Below are 14,933 nucleotides of genomic sequence, written 5' to 3'. Positions count from 1 at the left end.
ATTTTACGGATGAAAAAAAATGGAGGCTTTTAACTTCCTTAAGTGAAAAAAAAAAGAAAAAAACAGCAACAACAAAAACTTTCCAGTAAGAGACAGAGATAGTATTTGGATGCAGGTCTGTCAGACTCAAAGTCACCTAATTGCTGCATCTTATGGTCTTTCTAATTTCCATAAAACAAAGTCACTCAGCAAAAGTTGTTTTTTTTTAAAGGCGGAGGCAGTGGAACCAATGACGCTCCCATGCTACAGTCTGCATACTCTGATTTTAGCTAGATTATCGTTATATCCAGAACAGGGCCAGGCACAGTGCAGGTGTTCAATAAATAACTGTCGGTTAGAAGAAAGGAAGGAAGAGAAGGAAGGGAGGAAGGGAGAAAAAGAAGGAGGGAGTAAGAGGGAAGAAAGGAAGGAAGGAAGGAAGGAAGGAAGGAAGGAAGGAAGGAAGGAAGGAAGGAAAGAAGGAAGGGGAAGGGAAGGTAAAAGCTAAGGAAGGAAGGAAGAAGGAAGGAAGGAAGGAAGGAAGGAAGGAAGGAAGGAAGGAAGGAAGGAAGGGGAAGGGAAGGGAAAGGAAAGGAAAGAAGAGAGGGAGGGAGGAAGGAAGGAAGGGAGGGAGGGACAAAGGGAAGGGAAGGGAGGGAGGGGTTGAGGGAGGGAGGGGAAAGGAAGGGAGGAAAGAAGGAAAGAGAAGGGAGATAAAGAGGAAGGGAGGGAGGAAGGGAGGGATGGGAAAGTAAGGGAGGGCTTCTCTGAAGATCATCAGAGAAAGACCAACAGTCTTTGGCCAATGAGAGAATCAGCTTCCTGCTCTGTGACTGATGCTGCTGACATCCAGGGAGCCCCTAAGCCTTCCTTGACAGGGGGTATTTCTGCAACACCTGCCCCAGTTCTAGGCACATCAGCATCTCCAGCTTGCATTAGTGGTCACTGGACCCTGGCTGGGTTGACACTGTGACCTACTGGAGAAGGAAGAAACAGAAACACCAGAGTCGTGAGTGAAAACTCCCTGTCTCCCTCCCACCTCTGGTTCCTCGGCCACACTGAGAAATACACTTTAAGATCAGACTCCAAAGTCCACTACTGACTTTACTTGGAGTGGAGATGGGATCAATGTGTGTGTGTGGCGTGGGGGTGGGTGGGAGGTGGTTAATAAACTTCTTTCTTTGATGATTGCGAAGACACAGGCTCTCTCTCCTTAGCAAGGGCTTCTCATTTGAAGCAGTGCGTGATAACTCATTGTGTAACCTCCTGTTTTCTCTGCAGTTCTGAGCTGAAAAGGATCATACCAGATTTATTTCATTGCTGTAGAGCCAGTACCCCCACACTGCCTGGGCACATAGAAGGCATGTTTTGTTAATTTATGCAGTCAACACAAACTAATTGATTGCAGATCTTCAATCCTTTGTAATTCCAAACTCCCAAAATGCTCTGAAAACCAAAAGATTTTCTGTAAGCTGGCAGCAGGCTCATTGAACTCACCTGAACAGACACATAGCAGTCCCCAATCTTTATGATCTGTCTTAATTGTGACTACAGTCTTCTCCCCTCATCCACAGTTTCTTTTTCTGAGGCTTCTGTTACCAATGGTCAACAACAGTCCAAAAATATTAAATGGAAAATTCCAGAACTAAAAAATTTATAAGTTTTTAATTGCTTGCCATTCTGAAAAGTGTGATGAAATCTCATGCCATCCCAGTCTGTTCCACCTGGGAAATGAATCATCCTTTTGTCTAGTATATCTATGTTGTATGTGCTACCTGCCCCATACAGTGTGGCTATATAAGAAAAAACACAGTGAGGCCAGGTGTAGTGGGTCACACCTGTAATCCAGCACTTTGGAAGGCCAAGGCAGGAAGACTGCTTAAGTCCAGAAATTCAAGACCAGCCTAGGCAACATATCAAGATCCTGTCTCTACAAAAAATTAACAAAATTAGCCTGATGTGGCAGTACACACCTGTAGTCTCAGCTACTCAGAAGTCTGAAGTAGGAGGATCGCTTGAGTCCAGGAGGTTGAGGCTACAGTGAGTTGAGATAGTGCCGCTGTACTCCAACCTGGGTAACAGAGCGAGACTCTATCTTAAACAGAAGGAAGCAAGGAAGGAAGGAAGGAAGGGAGGGAGGGAGGGAGGGGAGGTGAGAGAGAGAGAAAGAGAGAAAGAAAGAAAGAAAAAGAAAGAAGAAAGAAAGAAAGAAAGAAAGAAAGAAAGAAAGAAAGAAAGAAGAAAGAAAGAAGAAAGAAAGAAAAGAAAGGAAGAAAGAGAAAAAGAGAGAAAGAAAAGAAAGGAAGAAAGAGAAAGAAAAGAAGAAAGAAAGAAAGAAAGAAAGAAAGAAAGAAAGAAAGAAAGAAAGAAAGAAAGAAAGAAAGAAAAAAAAAAAAAAAAAGAGTTTACATAGGGTTTGGTCCTGCACAAGCTTGCAGGCATCCACTGGTGGTCTTGGACTGGATCTCCCACAGTTAAGAGGGCACTACTGTATTGATACATTTTGCATGTTTCACAGCAGATAAGCAAATGTGTTTGATTATGGGATGCAGCCCCAAACTCTGTGGGGGTGTTATATAACTTAGTGATACTCACCATTTGAGATTCCTAAATTCTGAATTGCCAAAACACTTGGCCCCGACAGGCTTCAGATAAGGTGTTTGGGATGTGTATCTGCTTGTATCAGGCATTGAGGTGCTGAGAATACTGTAGTTGAATAAAACTATCAAGGCCTTTACTGTCTTGGAATTGACTTTTCAGCTAACAAGGCAATAACAAGGAAGCAAATACGATAATTTCTGAAAGAGATAAGTGTTCTGAAGAAATGAAATCAGGAGAATGGAATTGAGATACGATGGGTATTAGAGAAATCCTTGCTAAGAAGACATAAATAAAGAAAAGAAAATAAGCTGGTGAAGGATTATTTCAAGGCACTTTCACTCATTCATTCATTCTTAGAACAGAGACCAACAGGTCATGCCTGTTTCATTCCTACCTCAGGACCTTTACACCTGCTGTTTCTTCTACCTGGAAGAAGCAAATTATGTAACCTTCTTGAAACTCATTTTGCTTAAGATTGCTCATGTCTATAAAGTGTCAGGGCTGGAACAAAAATCAAAGCTCTATGATATAAAGTTATATTTGTGGGGTCATGAGGGAAACACCCACCTTAAGAGCAGGTTTGGAGGATTAGATAGAAGTTCTCTATGAACTTGACCACAATAGCTGATATCACAGCACAGTTTCTCCTCTCTCAGTAATAAAGACTCAGATCAAGGCAGCATCTCTCTGAGCAAGGAATGAGGATCCTTCTGTAGAAAAGCTGGGACCTGGCTAGTGTGTCTACTAAACTGCTCTTTCAAAGTTCTGCACTCCCTCCACACGGGGCTTGAGTTTCCATAGACAAAAAAACATAACATGGTCACCAAAGAGAACCTTCAGCATTGTTTCTCCAGCAGCTGAGACTCCAGTGAAAAGTACGCCTTCCTGGGAACCAGCACCCAGCCTATCCCGGACCAGGTCTCCCAGCCAGTGGTGTTGCTCATGAGTGTCCAGTCCTCAATTGTTTTGTTATTATTGTTGCTATTGTTGTTGGGTTTCCCTTGGTCTTCTTGTTTAAGAGAAGGTAGAGGCTGCTCTAGGGGCAATGCTTATGCCTGGAACGAATGAGCCTTTATTGTGGACAAGCTCTGTGAGTGAAGGCCCTCCTTGAGTCTGGTGATAAAAATAGGCTATGGCCAGGCAGGATACAGAAGAGCATGACCAATCACCAAATAAAGGTTTATTGGCTTGTACATTTTATTGTACCATGACATCCCTCCTTTCAGCTTTAGATGTCAGCAGCTGGTGGCAAGCTTAATGACTGATGCATAGGGGAACAGCCATGGACACCACAGTTTGGCTCCCCCTAAAACAGTGATGCTTCATCCTTCCTTGGCCAGCTTCTGGAACCCTAGTGAACACACTACAGAACATCAGGTTTGCCTGGGCAGTAACACCCAAGGAGAGCTTCCAGGTTCCTCTTGGCTGAGCAAGACTATTTTTTTCCTTATTTCAAAGAGCTGTTGTTCTGACTAAAGGAAGAGAGGATGTATACAGTAATGAGAACTGTATACATTTCTCCTAAAGTCTCCTACTGTATCTTCTTTAATTCTGCATCTGCCTCTGCCGGGGTAGAAATTGTATTCGAAATTATCCCAGCCTCTTCACTCTCCTTAATAAGATCTCTCAAAATGGAACACACAGTCTCGTGTGCCTATAAGGGATGTGCAATGCCTCTTTTGTGCTTTTGTTCACTCTTATCTGATGTTCTAACACATTTTCACTTTGAGGAGTTTGGAAATGTATCGGCATAGTCATTGCTGTTTACTCCACTGATTACAAAATGCTTTCATACACACTGTCTTGCAGAAATGCTCTGAGAAATAAACTGCTAACACTCGTGTAAAGAGCCTTCACAGTTAGCAAAATAGTCACCAGGCCCTTCTTTTTAAATGACTACACTTTCCACACTTTTTCTTTGTTGACTTGAGTTCAAAGTCAAACTAGAAAATCTGTTTTGTCAGATGGAAGTTCGCTACTCACGGTTCTGAGAGAGGCTCCATGCACAGCTCATTGTGTTACCCCACTGCACAGAATCTACTCTTCCAGAGAGACACTGGCAGCTTTGTGCTTTGCATTTATTTATTCAATGCTGCAGTGGCTTAAGCCAGTCTATGGAAAATATCTCTAAACATTGAGACCTCAGGGCTAGGAGGAATTCCTAGACGAGCTCTAAATCAGTAGTTATGTTTGGCAGATTCTATATTCCCACGGAAAGGCCAACTAAACAGTCATTACGCTTTATAGGTGTGCCTACGTGTCCTTTGTTATTTTGGAAGTATCAAGCAGAGCCTAGAAGCATGGTATAGTTAGTGCCAGCACATAGTGGTGACCTGCAGCCCAACCATGCTGACTGATTTGATGTTTAGGGAGGCAGTTTCAGAGGAAATACGGTAACTCCCTTGTCTACCACTGTGCTTCCTGGATGAGCCCCAGAAATGCAGCGTTTGGGATACCATTAGCAAGCCTGCGGCAGCCTTGCCCTGCTGAGACTGCTGGTGATTGAAAAGTGCTCAAACTGTGGTCAGGGAAGAAGTGTGCAGATGAAAAGAAGGGGGATAAGTCTTCGATCACTACGCCTGCCCTTCAGCTAAATATCCCCCAAGACAGTTTGCCAAACACCAGCCTGTTGCTCAAATGAGAGAAAATAAGCCTTTAGTTTCTGTTTCCAGTCTGCTTCATAAATTAACACCATCAACTGACTTTTCCCCGGCCTTACTCCCACAGCTTATCTTTACTGCCAATAATCCTACCCATGAGAAAGATCTTTGACAAGTCAAGTACTACATAAATCCAAGAAATTCATATGTGGTATTTCATGCACATTTCAAATAAAGAAACTTACAAGGATACCATTAAAAAAAAAAAAAAAAAGAACATCCCCATAGTTTTGAAGCAAATGTGCATTTTCTCATTAGTAAAGAGACGTTTCCTTCCCTCTAACTTCCCAGTGTTGGACAAAGGACTAAAATTTCATGTTATAAGGAAATTTTAAACTCAGCACCGCTTTTCTCTGAAATAGGAGTCATTTCAGTGATGTGCTCTATCATCAATCCCCAGAGACTGTAGGCTTTTCTGTAACTGGTTCCTTTTTGTTTTCCTCATTGGATAATAATTTTTCAGAATAAAATCTTTTGGTATCAGTTTTTCAAAATATTTCAAGACACCAGCCATTCTTCATCAGGCCACTGTGGAGCTCTATGCAATTAAGTTGCTAAAGTTAGGACAGAGCCCTTAGTTTCAGATTTCAGCTCCATATATCTGAATGGAAGCTCTTGAATGGATGAGCATTCTGACTACTGCCTGGCTAATAATTTTCCACTTGTATTTGGCCGATCCTACATACATGAGCATAAGCCAGTGTAAATGCTCCATCAGAGGCTCTTAGCAGGAAGAAAACAACTAAACAGATTCGTTTCTTGACTTTCTTCTTTGATAGCTATTTTCTTACTCTTAAATATACTTTACCCCTGATAATTTAGAGATCTATCGTTGGTGAGAGGATATCATGAATTATGAGTCCTTGCATTCTTTTTATAAAAGTAATATCCCTGGTTTGATGAGATAGAAATTTGCAATAGCATCTTTGCAGGGCTTTTCAAAGAGTAGTGGGAATGGAAAAGTTCCCTGGGACCCATTTCCTGGCTGTTCCATTCGTACTGATCACGACTTTAACCATGTTTTTCAAGCTGCCAATCAAAGCACACGTTCTGTAAAATACAATTCCCTGGTAGGCAGAGTGGAGCTAAATATTTGTCCCTAGAACTGTCCTGGGAGGGAAAGGACATAAAGTTGCTGCCGTTGGGTTAAAATTTAAGAAGAAAATTATAGGAAGCAGACTCCAAACTATTTTCTTAAATTAATTCTTCCTTTTCCAACCAGAACACAATCTCTCCTATTGTCATGTATGCTCTGATGCCTAGTTGGGTACATAGCAAATGCACACACATATCTGATGATTTATTGATGGACTGAATCCTCACAAATATTACATTTAAAGCTTTCAAATCAAATTAAATAATTTGCATTTGGGCAAACAGCCAACAGCACTCTAAACCGTACTCCTAACTAACGTTATTCCCTCCTCTACCTCTTCATCCCTGGTGTTCTCTGCAGATCTTCCAAATTCAAACTCACTTTCACAAGAAAAAAAATAACTGCAAAGTGTGAATCAGGTCAACCAAGAAAGGAGGTCATATTAATTTTATTTTTCTTGCTCTGTTTCCCAGTCTGGCATGTAGTGGCATGATCTCGGCTCACCACAACCTCCGCCTCCCAGGTGCAACTGATTCTCCTGCCTCAGCCTCCTGAGTAGCTGGATTACAGGAGCCTGCCACCACGCCTGGCTAATTTTTGTATTTTTAGTAAAGATGGGGTTTCACCATGTTGGCCAGGCTGGTCTCAAACTCCTGACCTTAGGTGATCCACTGCCTCGGCCTCCCAAAGTGCTGGGATTACAGGCATGAGCCACTGCGCCCAGCCCATATTAATTTTTAATTTCTATTTATGACTATGAAAAATGTATAAGTTGTTCTACAAACAGAAATGCACTTCTCTTGCTAGGGTTGCTTCAATAAATTTAAGCAATGTGGCACCATATTTCCTTTATAAAGCTCCTTCCTACATATCTCACACAACACACTTACAAGAAAGTCATAACCAAATTATTTAAGAAGAATTTCTCAAAGCACTAAGACAAAAGCCGTCTCTTCTAAATGAGTAACGTGAGAGGTAATCTTGTTCCCTTACTGCTGACATGTAGCTTTCTGCCTGGGGTTTTATCTTTAACTCCCTGGTAATCCAAACGGAGCAGGAAAACCTCAGACAATAGAGCCTCTTTTTTGCTTTTACATCCACTTTTTTGGGGTCAGCACCGAACAACCATCATTAAATGGTTTCTGGCACAAAGTGGCAGGCTTGGGTAAGCTGAAATGTTTATGACACCAAAATAAAGATGTTCCACACTGCTGAAACCCAGGAGTCACGCAGAGAACAACTGAAATGGAATTACACACCAAGGTTTACTTAACTAGCACGACTTTAACTCTTGTCTGCCTGATACACTCTTATTGAAGAGAAGCGGCAGAAACCCAGGGTGGACAAAAGAGGGCAGTGTTCGCTACGTCTTTCATCTCAGCTCTTCGCTCTTTATCAAATTGCAACTGAGCCAAGAGAAAACTACGTCCAGCATTTCATAACACAGGAAGTGGGGAAGCAGATTAGATATTGGGCTCTGCAGTCACCACAAAATAAGCAGTGTGCTTGTAAAAGTCACTTTTTTCCCTAGACGAAAGCTTAACCATTGGTGAGTTTTTGGGTTTGGTTTCTGTTTTTCAGTATGATCGGCTAAACCTCTCCAGGAAAATAATGGAATATGTAATATTTCTCCAACTATAACAGGTTATAAGGTTTATTTAGTTCAAAGCACTCATTTTTGCAGATGAGGACCAGGTTTCTACATTTGTCAGTGGCTTCTCCTTGTGCTCAGATATCATTAGTATGTGGGGAGGGGAAGACAGACTTCCCTCTTGGAGCTATTTAGGGAATTTTTAGTCATTTCAGAATAGAATCCATGTACTCCCTGTACACAAAAAAATTTAGGTCCTAGCAAGGGAATCTTATCCCCTGCCCTAGATGTCATCATATTGGGTCTAACTTCATTCACATTCTTTGGGAAAAGCTTATGTGGACATGTCATTGTACCCAATAAAGGATTGCAGCCTCAGCACTCAAAAGGTGCACATTTTGCCCAGGTATCTATCTATTCTTAGTTATAGATATCTAGTGTCATCTTTTAATACGGAAAGACTCTTTAATTCTTTTGTAATTCCCGTTGTCCTATACATATTTTTGAGCTCCTGCGATGTATAAGGCTCTGTTGTTAGACATGCAAAAGAGAAAAGGACACAGTTCTAGCCTTTAATAAACTAAGCATCAAGTAAGAATCAGACGGCCGGGCGGATCACTTGAGGTCAGGAGTTCGAGACCAGCCTGACCAACATGGAGAAACCCCATCTCTACTAAAAATACAAAATTAGCCGGGTGTGGTGGCACGTGCCTGTAATCCCAGCTACTAGGGAGGCTGAGGAGGGAGAATCACTTAAACCTTGGAGGCGGAGGTTGCGGTGAGCTGAGATCGCACCATTGCACTCCAGCCTGGGCAACAAGAGTGAAACTCCGTCTCAAAAAAAAAAAAAAAGAATCAGACAAGGCAGAACCTTGTCAGTAACCGTAATACATCAACAACCATAATACAAGGCAGAATGGGGTTGGCTTAGAAGAAAAATACAAATTGCAAAAGAAGAGATTGTATTCATCGGGAGTGGAGAACTGAGGGAAACTTCACAAAAGAGAAAGCTGTGGAGTTGGGTTCATAGAATAGGTGGGCTTCCAGCGCGGTGCGGTGGCTCACACCTGCAATCCCAGCACTTTGGAAGGCCAAGGTGGACAGATCACTTGAGGTCGGGAGTTCGAGACCAGCCTGACCAACATGGAGAAACCCCATCTCTACTAAAAATACAAAATTAGCTGGGTATGGTGGTGAATGCTTGTAATCCCAGCTACTCAGGAGGCTGAGGCAAGAGAATCCCTTGAACCTAGGAGGCAGAGGTTGCAGTGAGCCAAGATTGCACCATTGCACTCCAGCCTGGGCAATAAGAATGAAACTCCGTCTCAAAAAAAAAAAAAAAAAAAAAAAAAGGTGGGTTTCCAGAGGCACAGGGATGGTGAAGCTGAACAAAGGGAAAGAGGTAGGAAGTGTGGGCCCAGTGAGCAGCCACTCACTTACACTCGCAAAGGGAAGAGATCAAACAAAAGGCTTGAAATGCCAGTGAAAGCCTGTAGAGAGCTTCAACATCAGGCTGGTGGACCTGATGTCCAAGGCAATCATAGGAAAGCACCAGAGGTTTTTGAAGCAAGCAGGAACATGATGGGAGCTAATTTTAGGAAAATTGGTCTGCCATGAAGATGTGGAGCAGATTCAAGGGGAAAGCAGAGACAAGGAGGCCAGGGAAGGCACTGTTAGTGCTTAAACAGATGTAATGAAGTTTTGTGGTAGACAGACACAACCCAAAAGGAAAGACAGGTACAAGTGTAAGACGCACAGTGTTTCAAAGTGTTTTGTCAACAAAGTAAATGTTGAAAAGCGAAGGTATAGCGAGGAAAGACTGAAAAAGTCATTCATAAAAGCACAAAGGGAAGGCTGAGATGCTGGGTGGGGTAAGAAACTCAGGAGTTTGGCCTTGAGTGTGTTGACTTTGATGCTTCTACAAAATATAGATAGGGAGCTGTCCAAGGAATTGCTGAAAACCAGGACTGGTGCTCAGAGAAAGGTTAGAAGAAGGTCACATTCCAAATCAAGGTATACCTGGCTGATGCTTGAAGACCATCATGCTTGAAGACCATCATTCTGGAAGACCATCTTGACATCCCGAATCACAGTCTAACACCATTTGCCGTCTCTCTTCCAGGTGCTGTGCTGTTGGTTTAGGAATGTGGTTTTCTTGGATCTTGTATAGTTTCCACTTGTCTTGATGTTGATATACAATGGCTTTTAAATGCCCAATATAAAAACGAACATTGGGCCAGGTGTGGTAGCTCATGGCTATGATCCCAGCACTTTGGGAGGCTGAGGCAGGTGGATCACTTGAGATCAGGAGTTTGAGACCAGCCTGGGCCACACTATTAAACACCATCTCCACTAAAAATACCAAAATTAACTGGATGTGGTAGCACACACCTGTAGTCCCAGCTACTCGGGAGGCTGAAACAGGAGAATCGCTTGAACCTGGGAGGCAGAGGTTGCAGTGAGCCAAGATCGCACCACTGCACTCCAGCCTGGGTGACAGAGTGAGACCTTGTCTCAAAAAAAAACAAGGATTGCCATGAAACCTGAATTAGTCCCAGAGGGAGGGAAAGAGAATTCTCATTTGCTTTACAAATGGATAATTCCTATAGAAAATGCTTTATCATCGAATCCCACTAAAAGGGCTCAGAAGACATTTTTTAAGACATGATCTGGTTTATATACAAGCAATTACAACAGCTTTCTAGGCAAACCTTCATTTAAAAACTAAGGTATGGCCAGGCACAGTGGCTCACGCCTGTAATCCCAGCACTTTGGGAGGCCAAGTCAGGTGGATCACGAGGTCAGGAGCTTGAGACCAGCCTGGACAGCATGGTGAAAGCCAGTCTCTACTAAAAATACAAAAAATTAGCTGGGCATGGTGGCACATGCCTGTAGTCCAGCGATTTGGGAGGCTGAGGCAGGAGAATCACTTGTACCTGGGAGGTGGAGGTTGCAGTGAGCTGAGATCACGCCACTGCACCCCAGCCCGGTAGACAGAGAGAGACTCTGTCTCACAAAATAAAAATAAAAATAAAAAGTAAGGTATATTCCAACATTTTGGACAGAATTACTACTTCGTTCTTGGGGAAATGAAAGCAATGTTACTGGAAGGAAGATAGGGCATTAGGCGGCAGTATGGTATATTGAAAAGACCTGGAATCAGGTTTAAATCCAGAGGTGCCTCTTATTAGGTATATGAGCATGAATACATCACTTCACTGCTCTGAGACACAATTCCCACATCTCTACAAGAAAATAATAGAATGTTCTGTCCAAAGTAACTGTATTACGTAAGGTAATGTATGTGAAATTGCTTTGCACAGGTCTTGGCACAAAGTAGCTGCTTAATAAAGAGCTTAGAGTTCCTTGTGGTGGTCCAGTTGGAATCCCTTCTGGCCCCAAAATGAATGTCTCCCCCTTGACTCCTTCCCTGGGGTGCACCATGCCCCCCAGCCATTATTCTTATTCAGAGCTTTGCTCTCTTGGAGATGTTTCTCTTTATCCATAACACATTGGGGCATTCAGGAAGGCTGGTCCTGCCCTTTAGCTGGAGGACAAGCATTTCAGACCCAAACCAGGGCACTACGTGAAGGAGGTTCCAAACTCCAAACAGTGCCAGGTCCTTCTCTCCTCCACTTCAGGACCAGATGAAGGCATCCTTCTTGGCTCTTTATTCTCTCAGCCTCCAGGAAAGAGTCAGACAACCCTCATAATCATGACTTCTTATGAAGCATTTACAGAATCATGCTATATGGCATCATTCTGGGTCCTTGGTTATGAAGTCTTATACTTTAAGTATGCATTACTTTTAAATGACAAAAGCCACAATTACTTTTGCACCAACCTAATACTTTTGTGAACAGTATTTTCTTTGATCTCTACAATAAGTCTATGGGAAAATAATGAGGTAGTTCAGAGCACAAACTGAGTGGGTTCTAACTGGAGCTCTGCGACTCCCTAGCTGTGTGGACCCGGACAGTTACTCATTCTCTCTGTGCCTCAGTTGCCTCCTCTGCAAAATGGGGATAATAAGAGCACCTATCTCATGTGAGTTACTGTAGAGCTTAAACAATATATCTGTGAAAGCTTCTAGAACAGTGCCTGACACACAGCAAGTATGTTCAAGTGCATTGTAGCCCACACTCTTCCAATGAGAAAAGTAAGGCTTAAAAAGGTGAGGCAACTGCCTCAAAGTCACATGCCTTAAATGACAGTGCTGTATGAAAAAAATCTCAATATCATTAATCATTAGAGAAATGTGAATCAAAACCGCAATGAGATACCATCTCACACCAGTCAGAATGGCTATTACTAAAAGTCAAGAAATAACAGATGCTGGCAAGATTGCAGAGAAAAGGGAACACTTATACACTGTTGGTACAAGTGTAAATTAGTTCAACCATTCTGGAAAGCAGTGTTGTGATTCCTTAAAGAACTAAAAACAGAACTACCAATCAAACCAGCAATCCCATTACTGAGTATATACTCCCAAAAATATAAATCATTCTACCCTAAATACACATGCACATATATGTTCATTGTGGCACTATTCACAATAGCAAAGACGTGGAATCAACCTAAATGGCCATCAATGATAGACTGGATAAAGAAAATGTAGTATATATACACCATGGAATACTGTGCGGCCACAAAAAAAGAACAAGATCATATCCTTTGCAGAAACGTGGATGAGGCTGGAGACCATCATGCTTAGCAAAGTAACATGGGAACAGAAAACCAAATACCACACGTTCTCACTTAGAAGTGGGAGCTAAATGATGAGAACACATGGGCACAAAGAGGGGAACAACAGACACCGGGGCTTACCTGAGGATGGAGGATGGGAGGAGGGAGAAGATCAGAAAAAATAACTGTTAGGTACTAGGCTTAGTACCTTGGTGATGAAATAATCTGTGTGCCAAACCCCCACGACACAGGCTTACCTATGTAACAAGCCTGCGCATGTATCCCCGAACCTAAAATAAAAGTTAAAAAACAAAAATAAATGATAGTGCTAGAACTTTAAGAACTCTCTTGACAACCAGGACCACACATAATTTGATAAAAAGAAAGCAAAATAAAAGTCTCTTTTATTCCCTCATTTTTAGAGAGTTTCTTCATCAGAGCTACCTGTGTCTTGCTCATTCCTCTCCCTTCCTTCTTTCTCCCCTCAAAAGATTAAAGGTTACATTGTGAAAAAAAAAAAAGTTTTATATTGGGATCACATCTAAGGTTGACTGCTTGCTCTCTCATTCCTCAGCTAGTCCATTCTGTGGATCTCCCTCATCTTGAATCAGATTCTCTGATAAGCTCATTACTTCCATTTATCTGTTTAGCAAATACTAATTGAGTCAGCATCCTCCTAGGTACTAGATGCAAAGATACAGTCCCACCCCACGGGTGACAGTGTAGTTAGTCAAGTCATTGTTTACTAGAAGTAATTGAGTTACCAAAGGAAATTATGAAATGTTCTTCTCTTTAAAAATAGGATAGCTTCTTAGTCAGCTGCCTGTCTGGCTAACTTATCTAGAAGACAAGAGAGCAAACTCCTGGGAGAGATTCATATCAAACAGAGGGGAAGCTAGTTCTTTGTAATTGGACTAACAGCCCAGAACGGAGCTGAGAAGACCCAGGCAACGTATATTTTGTATGCCATAGCTTTTAATGGCTGCAATTACTTTTACACCAACCTAATATAGCAAGGCAGTGAAGAGCCAGGTCTTGGTAAGAATAATGTGATTTTTGCATCACAGCCCTGCCATTTACAAATGGTACAATATCACACAACTTCCTGAGCTCTTTCTCAGCTTCATTATGATATTCCTCATGCACTTGGGCAAGATGTCAAGAAAATGGGTATGCAAAATGCTTGGCACTGAGCCTGCCACATAGTGGGTGTTCAATAAGTGGTGACTTAGAATGTTATAATAGGGCAAAGACATGTTCTTCTCCACGGGCTGGGGAAGGGCATGACACATAGGGCAAGCCCACCTAGATGGTGCTTCTAAAAGGGGCTGCCATCTGCTACAACAGGCTTCCAGAAAAGTCTAAGCCAGGTTTGCTGCCATTGAGTACTGGACCAAGCTGTCAACCTCTAGACTGGAAATGGCTTCAAGCAACTAACGTCATCAAGTAGCCAAGTCACCGTCTTATGCAAAAGCTTCGACTTTGTCTCTCTGATTTCATCTTTGCCCTCTATTGTCTAACCTTAACACAGTCTCCAAAGAATAAGTAAGTCAGATATGCCATTCCTCTGCCTCAAGTTTCCCAGTGGACATCTTTTTCTTGTAGAATAGGCCATTGGTATTAAAAAGAGCTTGGCCAGGCACGGTAGCTGACACCTGTAATCCCAACACTTTGGGAGGCTGAGGCAGGCAACTAACTTGAGCCCAAGAGTTCAAGACCAGCCTGGACAACATGGTGAAACCCCAGCTCTACAAAAAAATACAAAAAAAATTAGCCAGGCATGGTGGTGTGTGCCTGTAGTCCAGATGCTCTGGAGGCTGAGGAGGGAGGATTGATTGAGCCTGGGAGGTGGAGGTTGCAGTGAGCTGAGATTGTGCCACAACACTCCAGCCTGGGCAACAGAGCTGGACCGTCTCAAAGAGAGAGCGAGAGAGAGAGAGAGCTTGTTGTTAGCCCAAAAACATGCTTCTTCCTCCAGGCAGACGCAATCCTGCATCCAGGCACAAAGCGTGGTGTGCTCAGGCATCACGGTGCAGTAAACAGATCTGCGCGATGCTAGGCTTCCTGGCCACTTCCTCTCTCACTTCATCTCCTGTTACTCTTCTCCTCACCCTCTCTGATCCAACTGCGCTTGAGTTCTTTGAACAGCCCATGCATGCTTCTGCCTGGGTTCCTTTGCACTTATCATCCCCTCTGTCTGGAAGCCTCATCCCCTAGATAGTCTCTGTCTTGCTCCTGATCACCTCATTTCCTTCTCTGTTTGAGTATCATCTTTGAGTGAGGTTTTCATCTACCTCCATATTTCAAATTGCAATACTTC

The sequence above is a fragment of the Symphalangus syndactylus genome, chromosome 10, assembly GCF_028878055.3.
Source record: "Symphalangus syndactylus isolate Jambi chromosome 10, NHGRI_mSymSyn1-v2.1_pri, whole genome shotgun sequence".
Classification (NCBI taxonomy): Eukaryota; Metazoa; Chordata; class Mammalia; order Primates; family Hylobatidae; genus Symphalangus; species Symphalangus syndactylus.
The sequence above is the reverse complement of the archived record's forward strand: the minus strand, read 5'-3'. Positions refer to the sequence as shown.